Here is a 9,320-nt window from a genome sequence, read left to right on the forward strand (position 1 = left end):
CTGTTAGTGTTTCACAGGTAGACAACCTGCAACTTTATGCACAGATCATGAGGTCTATGGATATGAATGTGCTGTGAGGCTAACGTTCAGCAACATGACTCTTGTTAACATGGTAGTAGGCCCCGGGCCTGTTCTGGATGCAGAATGTAAATGGCAGACAGACACACTGCACTTGGGTGTGGCTCATATATCAAACATGGGTCTATGCCATTGAGGCTCACTGTCAATGACGCTGGTATAGACCTGACCCATTTCTGGATATCCCTTTTGTATGCTTTACTTATTCAGAAGTAGCTCTATTCATGCAGACATCCATGTCAAATTCTTGACAGAAAGATACAGTGTTGATTGAGTACTTAGTTGAAAAACAGATATGCAGTAATATGCATGATACTACACTGTCCTAAAAAAAACTGAAAGATGTATACCTTTTTTTTCCATTTCCAGAGGTGAACTCATTCTTAAAGTGCTCCTACATAAAACAAGATAGATATCCTCTTCAGAAATCTGCATTATGATGGTTCATACATAATATAGTTGTGTTCACCAGCTGTGAAGTCTGGCAGTGGCATACTGTATGAGGCTACACACAAAAGAGAGGATACCAGTATATCATGGATAACTGGACTATGGAGGCAGTAGAGGGCAGAATGGAATAGATTTCAATGTCCCTAGGACTTGGCTCAGTAATAAGAGGTTGTAAAAGAGATCATGTGGAACAACATTGGTGGTATTTACTGTCCCAACAAGGTTGATTCCACAGGTGAAGCAGTGGTTTGCTATAGTTGCATTCCTAGCCTCAATTGACCACATGGGCTCACTGAGTTGAAGAGGATTTCTGCTTATATATCTGAGCCTAGAGGAAAGTCATTGTCCTCAGGCCTGGAGGGAAGCCAAAGTCCTTCCGCTACCCAAGAGTGGTAAAACAGCCTTTACTGGTTCTAACAACAGACCTATCAGTTTGCTGCCAGCTATTAGCAAACTGTTTGAAAAAATTGTGTTTGACCAAATACAATGCTATTTATCTGTAAACAAATTAACAACAGACTTTCAGCATGCTTATAGAGAAGGGCACTCACCATGTACTGCACTGACACAAATGACTGATGATTGGTTGAAATAAATCAATAGGAAGAAGATTGTGTGAGCTGTACTGTTAGATTTCAGTGCAGCCTTTGACATTATTGACCATGAGTTGTTGTTGAGAAAACATATGTGTTATGGGTTTTCAACCTTTGCCATAATATTATGATGGATTCAGAGCTATCTATCTTATAGATCTCAGAGGGTTTTCTTTAATGCAAGCTTCTCTAATGTCAAACATGTAAAGTGTGGTGTACCGCAGAGCAGCTCTCTAGGCCCTCTACTCTTTTCTATTTTTACCAATGGCATTTAACAAAGCATGTATGTCCATGTAAGCTAATGATTCAACTATATACACATCAGCAACCACAGCTAATGAAGTCACTGAAACCCTTAACAACGAGTTGTAGTCTGTTTTGGAATTGGTGGCCAGTAATAAATTGGTCCTGAACCTCTCTACAACTAAGAACATTGTACTTGGTACAAATCATTCCTTAAGTTCTAGATATCAGCTGAATCTGGTAATGAATAGTGTGGCTGTTGAACAAGTTGAGGAGACAAAATTACTTGGTGTTACCTTAGATTGTAAACAGTCATGGTCAAAACATATAGATTCAATGGTTGTAAAGATGGCGAGAGGTCTGTCCATAATAAAGAGATGCTCACACTCCACAGAGCAAGTCCTGCAGGTTCTAGATGGATCTTATCTTGATTATTGTCCAGTATTACAGTATGGTCAAGTGCTGCAAAGTGTTACGTTCTGACCTTAGTTCTTTTATTATGTCTTTGTTTTAATATGGTCAGGGCGTGAGTTGGGTGGGTTGTCTATGTTCCTTTTTCTATGTTTTGGGATTTCTGTGTTTGGCCTGGTATGGTTCTCAATCAGAGGCAGCTGTTTATCGTTGTCCCTGATTGAGAACCATATTTAGGTAGCCTGGTTTCCCTTTTGAGTTGTGGGTGATTATGTTCCGTGTTAGTGTTTGTTACCACACTGGACCAGTTCGTTCAGTTTCAGTTTGTCTATTTAAATTGAAAACTTAGCACGCTGCAAATTGGTCCGACCTCTCTTACTCCTCATCAGAAGACGACAACGAATGTTACACAAAGAAAGACCTAGTTAAGCTGCAACTGGCTCAGAACAGAGCTGAACATCTTGTTCTTCATTGTAATCAGAGGGCTAATATTATGCCAGTCTCTTTTGGCTGAGAGTTGAGGAAAGACTAACTGCTTTTATAAGAAACAATGTGTTGGAAATTCCTAATTGTTTGCATAGTCAACTTACACACAGCACCGACACACACTTACACCACCAGACAAGCCACCAGGGGTCTTTCACAGTCCCCAGGTCAAGAACAAATTCAAGGAAACGTATAGTATTATACAGAGCCATGAGTGCATGGAACTCCCTTCCATCTAATATAGCACAAGTGAACCTGGTTTAAAAAAAAACAAATAACGCAACACCTCACGGCACAATGCCTCTCCCAATGTGACCTACTTGTTGTGTATGTACTGACATGCACGTGTAACTGATAGATGCACAAATTACACTACATGTTAATGTTTTTAAATGTATGTCAATTGTAAAGTCTTTGGTCTGTATTGTATTTTTCAGTATGTTTCAGACCACAGTAAGACTAGCTGTCGCCATCGGCTGATGGGGATCCTAATAAATAAAAAAATCTAATCAAATCTCAATCCATTCATACTGTACATGAACCAGTTGAGAGGGTGATGGTGCCCATAGTAGATGTTCATAGCAATCTTTCCAAACGGGGTCTGAAACACTCTGTGGCCAGTGTCGCACTCCATGTAATTTGTGGACTGAGTTAGGGAGGGGGAAAAAGTCCAAGCAAAAGTCTGTGCATATCTGCATCCAGTATAGTATATTTGCCATAAAAAAAAATGTAAGAGGTCAGTTTAACAGGGTTACATGTAAGGAAATATAGAAGAAAAAGACAAAAGAAGAAGATTCAAATAAATTCTCAGAAGCTCTACAAATCTAATGTATTCCGAAGGAAATGGTTGATACTGTAGGTGTCAGTGTAGGACAATGAACATGAGCAATGCACATGTCATGCATGCCTTGTCATCTGCATGAACATACAGAATCCGTTGACCTGAAATAATAGGTTTAGTGGATGACATGACATGATTATTAACTTCTTGAGAAATGAAACAACAGCCTGTTGTGTTCAGCAAGTAATGAGTATGTCTTCCTACTGTAGACACACCATTGTGGGATGGCAGCTGGAAGAGTATAGTGTGTGTGTGTGTGTGTGTGTGTGTGTGTGTGTGTGTGTGTGTGTGTGTGTGTGTGTGTGTGTGTGTGTGTGTGTGTGTGTGTGTGTGTGTGTGTGTGTGTGTGTGTGTGTGTGTGTGTGTGTGTGTGTGTGTGTGTGTGTGTGTGTGTGTGTGTGTGTGTGTGTGACAGACACAAGCAACTTTAGAGTATAAAGTATAAAGATGGCTGGAACAGTCCTCCTGACAGCCCTAATTACAAAGGTCTGTTCCTCACTCTGAGTATGGACATGCATCTAATGAGACAAGCACACAGGCAGATAAAAGAGATGGGGTCGTAACATTGTTAATGTTGTAAATGACTATTGTAGCTGGAAACGGCAGATTATTTATGGACGTGCCATTGGAATATCTACATAGGCGTACAGAGGCCCATTATCAGCAACCATCACTCCTGTGTTCCAATGGCACGTTGTGTTAGCTAATCCAAGTTTATAATTTTAAAAGGCTAATTGATCATTAGAAAACCCTTTTGCAATTATGTTAGCACAGCTGAAAACTGTCCTTCTTTAGACGAGTTGAGTATCTGGAGCATCAGCATTTGTGGGTTTGAAATTTCTTCTGAAACTCATCAGTCTATTCTTGTTCTGAGAAATGAAGGCTATTCCATGCGAAAAATTGCCAAGAAACTGAAGATCTCGTACAACGCTGTGTACTACTCCCTTCACAGAACCAGAATAGAAAGAGGAGTGGGAGGCCCCGGTGCACAACTGAGCATGAAACTAGACACATTAGAGTGTCTAGTTTGAGAAACAGACGCCTTACAAGTCATCAACTGGCAGCTTCATTGAATAGTACCCACATAACACCAGTCTCAACGTCAACAGTGGAGACCTCTACTGCTGTGTTCCAAAGTACGTTGTGTACCTTTTCTCACTACAAAATGTGCGATATCACTACGATGTTGTATTTCTTTGCCAGCTGAAGACAAAACAAGAGTAGAGTTTAAGACATGAGTCATCATACAAAGACAAAAGGCTGGAATTGCCCATCTCCATCAGCACAAACACATGCACGTGTAACAGTAGAACTTTAGACCGTCCCCTCGCCCATACCCGGGCGCGAACCAGGGACCCTCTGCACACATCAACAACAGTCACCCACGAAGCATCGTTACCCATCGCTCCACAAAAGCCGCGGCCCTTGCAGAGCAAGGGGAACTACTACTTCAAGGTCTCAGAGCAAGTGACGTCACCGATTGAAACACTATTTAGCGTGCACCATCGCATCCGTTACACACGCACACACATGCAAACACAGAGGTGTATGTGTGTGACAGCGCACAGCTACATGCTGGAATGCTCATATCAGACTGGAGCTGTTTTTATGTTCTAGACCCCAAACTGAGCATGAACTCCCACCACAAACATATATTATTCACTATGCATGAATTAGATGACAGCATGCAAACTACCCCAGAGTACAATCACTCTTTGTTTCTCAACAGCTAGGCCTACATTATGTTGTAGAATGTGCCTTGTCGTTAAACATAATGGAACATTATTTCACATGCTAAATAATACACTAAGGAGCAATACCAATCTCTAATCTATACAATGGCATTATTTGACTACAGTTTCATATCTGTTAACCTTATACTGCAGTGGGCTAAATCAGGGTCACACAGTGTTTCTTGGTAGTCAAATAAATCTACTTTGAAACAAAAGTACTCACCTTACACACATGGTTATGGGCTTACAAAAAGAAGACACCTGGACCATGTCAGATATAGAGTTGAATGTATAACATTTTTAGTTTGCAACTCAATATTACACTTTATATACATCACAGAAGACTGAAATATACAAACACTGTTTGATATAGAAACACAGGATTTGCGCCACAATTGTTTTGTTTTATTAATATGGAAATTCTGAAAAATATTAATAACATTCCACCCATGAGGCCACTAGGTCATTTGACTGCAGGGATTTGTAAAACTACAGTTAGATTATGCATACTTACTACTACCCATACTATTAAATGGCTTCTACTATGACTGTTCTCAGAGTATGAGTCACTAGCAGTATTGCATTGGATGTGGTATATTCTTGTGCCGTGGATGACCCTTGACCTCTAACCTCTTGGCAGAAGCGGGTGGTGTATCCACCTTATGCAGACTCTGTCCACATTTCTTTCTCCCGGGTACGGAAGGCAAAGGGAGTACCTGTGATGGGGAACAAAGCAGGATCATCTCTAAAAACTCAGAGCCGTAAAATGGAGGTACACACTAGAGAGCACTTAAACATAACTGTTCATATAAGTATATCTCTCAGAGGACAGAAAATAAGCATACGATGCTCCAAAAATGTATCACGTGATCTGTCTTCACACCATGTGAAGCATTTTGATGAAAATCTCTGTGTATGCTTATTACTGTTCCACGTAGCTGTGGGGATGGGGTCACCTCCCTGATGGAGCACTTGGTGTATTTCTGCTATACTAGGACTCTCTAAATGGGCAAGAGGCCATAGGAATGCACACCTCTTTCATCAAATGTTCAACACATCATAATGTTGTTTAGGACCCCAAACAAATAGGATAACAGACTGTGTTTGGTGTGCTGCTGATGTCCCTTTGACCAATTAAGGACAAATGAACCCTCTGCCGTATACCCAGATCCTATCACCCTGGCTGATCCAGTTAAAGTACAGTAAAGTGAACAAGCACAATTTGTATCCTTATTCTCTGTAACAGATTGCACAAAGAAAATGTATGGAAAGCTCCAATAGGCTACCTCAGTAAAACAGATCTGTAATCTCACTCACTCCAGGCCCCCTGAAAGGAGACAATGTTGACCCCACACATGGCCGCCACATCGACCATCTCACCAATCCTTTTGTGGAGTGCTATTATCCGGGTAGAGGGATGAACACCAGTGAAGGCTGCTGTGGGCAGGACGGCTCATAATAGTGGCTGGAATGGAGTGTAATGACTGGAATGGAGTGTAATGACTGGAATGGAGTGAATGGAATGGTGTTTGATACCATTCCATTTACTCCATTCTGGCCTTCATTGATGAACACAGAGATCAGTCACCAAGCCCCATGCGTCTTCTCAACACTGCTCATAGTAAGGACTTCAAATTGCAATTGGGTAAATCCATTTCAATTCAATAACGTTTTGACAGCACCCATTTAGATTTGAACAAAACGTTCCATACATATTTTCCAATTGTAGAAGTGCTCAGAAAGTGACTTTTTGGACTGAATGCCAAATCATTCAAGAGAAAAAGGTGGTCAAAGTTGACCCACTATACGATGAAACATCCATGTCATCACTGGAAAAGATAAACGGTTGATATTAATATAATTGAAAAGTTTACAAACAGGGTTGTCAAAAATAGGTCATGTTTTAGCTTAGACCCTATTTTACATCATCTGAGGTTTATGTGTGCTTCTACATCTGCATTGCTTGCTGTTTGGGGTTTTAGGCTGGGTTTCTGTACAGCACTTTGAGATATCAGCTGATGTACGAAGGGCTTTATAAATACATTTGATTTGATTTGATGTGTTGTGACCGTCATCAGTTGAGGCACAACGTGTGCTTGAATACAGGGTGGGTGTCATGTTTTGGCTGATAAATGTACTAAAATGGGAATATATTGAGATGTCAACTTTCAAATGGTACGACAAAGATGGTTAGAGGTCCACACATCAGAGGATGTTGACTTGAATGGGAATATCTGTTGTTTTAGATTATACTGTCAATCCTCCATAAGAAACATGGCCATTAAGTTGAATATTCAACGATGGTTGGACCGGTGGTAGTAATTAGAAGTTAACATTTCTATTCAATTTTAATGGTGTACCAGCTAAATTGCAGTGGTCTGAAGGGATATGGTCTGTTCTATGAATTATATTTCTATGGTTGAAATAACACCCACCCTGTATTCAAGAGCATGTCGCGTCTCAACCGATGGCGGGCACAACACAAAAACCTCAGATGTGAAAAAGGGCCTAAGCTACAACATATGTGAATATGAACTAAATCTGAGTTAACGTGTTTTTAGATCATTTTCAAAGGTTTAAAATATACATGTTTATTTAAAAGCATTTTTTCAAAAACGAATCAAATAGTGTGACTAAACTGTAAGCTTTAAAATTATATCGAACTCAACCGTTTATATTTTCCAGCGATGAAGACATGCATGTCTCATGGTATGTTTTAGCATTCAGGTCGTTTTAGCATTCACAAAAATACTTTTCTGACCACTTTTTCCATGGGTAAACATAAAACATTTTGAGTAAATCAAAAGGGATGCTGTGAAAAAGTGATTGAATTGAAATGGATTTATTGTAACTTTACATGCACATATAACGAGAAGAAAGAGAGAGTGCCATAGATGCAAACAATATTGCAGCAGGCTTTGGTTGGTAAAGAGATTGAACCTAAGTAGTCATTACTCTCTAACCTGAACCAGGACAGGGGCATCAGTGGGCAGAACGATGCGGTTCTGAATGAGGACGTTTCTCGGGGGCCTGAGCTACTCCGGAGACGCATCAAGCAAGTACCCATGAAGCTCAAAGTCCCTCTCCAATGCAGCCTCCACCTCACATGCTGGGAGATCAAACTTCCTGAAAGAGATTGTCAAATGTGCTTTAAAGGTCAGCTAAACCTAATTATCCAGACAGAAGTGACTCTCATCTGGTTTCACAGACCCTCAGCAACACCTATATGAAATACTGGTAAACCCTACAAACAAGTGCATCTTTGTGTGATTGTATTAACAGTTGAGTAATTAACAAAATACTACACAATTTTGATTGAACCATCCCTTTATTTTGCCATTGCTGCCAGGCAGATAGTGTGTGGATTGCTTAATGTCCATATATACTAAAGAGTGAAGATTGCCCCTATGAAAGGTTCAATCATAGACATTAAAACCAGGGTTCAATACTGCCCCCATTCACAGGCGCTATGACAGGGGTTGGTTGAAAGGACACTGTTTTGATCAAAGTCCACTTGATTGTAAATAAATGACTCATGATATATTTTTCACTTTATAACAGCAGTGTCAAAATGTGGCTAAACCTCATGGATGAGAACATATTGTCCACATAGTTATGAAATACATTATTCATATGAGATGAATACATTATTCATCTCATATGCATATGTATATACTGTACTCTATATCATCGACTGCATCCTTATGTAATACATGTATCACTAGCCACTTTAACTATGCCACTTTGTTTACATACTCATCTCATATGTTATACTGTACTCGATATCATCTACTGTATCTTGCCTATGCTGCTTTGTACCATCACTCATTCATATATCCTTATGTACATATTCCTTATCCCCTTACACTGTGTATAAGACAGTAGTTTTTTTGGAATTGTTAGTTAGATTACTTGTTCGTTATTACTGCATTGTCGGAACTAGAAGCACAAGCATTTCGCTACACTCGCATTAACATCTGCTAACCATGTGTATGTGACAAATAAAATTTGATTTGATTTGATTTGAAATGCAATCTACTGTATTTTCTATGGTCCCATGGCAACCTGGTATCATAGCATTTCATATTATTCTGTGCATGTATCTGAAACATTCCATTTAGTATGATATGTTATGTTATGTTTCGTATAGTATATATTTAGTCCCAGTATCCTTAGCTTAGCTCATCACTAAGCTAAGGATCCTGGGACTAAACACCTCCCTCTGCAACTGGATCCTGGACTTTCTGACGGGCCGCCCCCAGGTGTTACGGGTAGGTAACAACACATCTGCCACGCTGATCCTCAACACTGAAGCCCCTCAGGGGTGCGTGCTCAGTCCCCTCTTGTAGTCTCTGTTCACCCACGACTGCATGGCCAGGCACGACTCCAACATGTCATTAAGTTTGCAGACGACACAACAGTGGTAGGCCTGATCACTGACAACAACGAGACAACCTATAGGGAGGAAGTAAGAGACCTGGCCGG

This window comes from Oncorhynchus kisutch, linkage group LG3, assembly GCF_002021735.2.
Source record: "Oncorhynchus kisutch isolate 150728-3 linkage group LG3, Okis_V2, whole genome shotgun sequence".
Classification (NCBI taxonomy): Eukaryota; Metazoa; Chordata; class Actinopteri; order Salmoniformes; family Salmonidae; genus Oncorhynchus; species Oncorhynchus kisutch.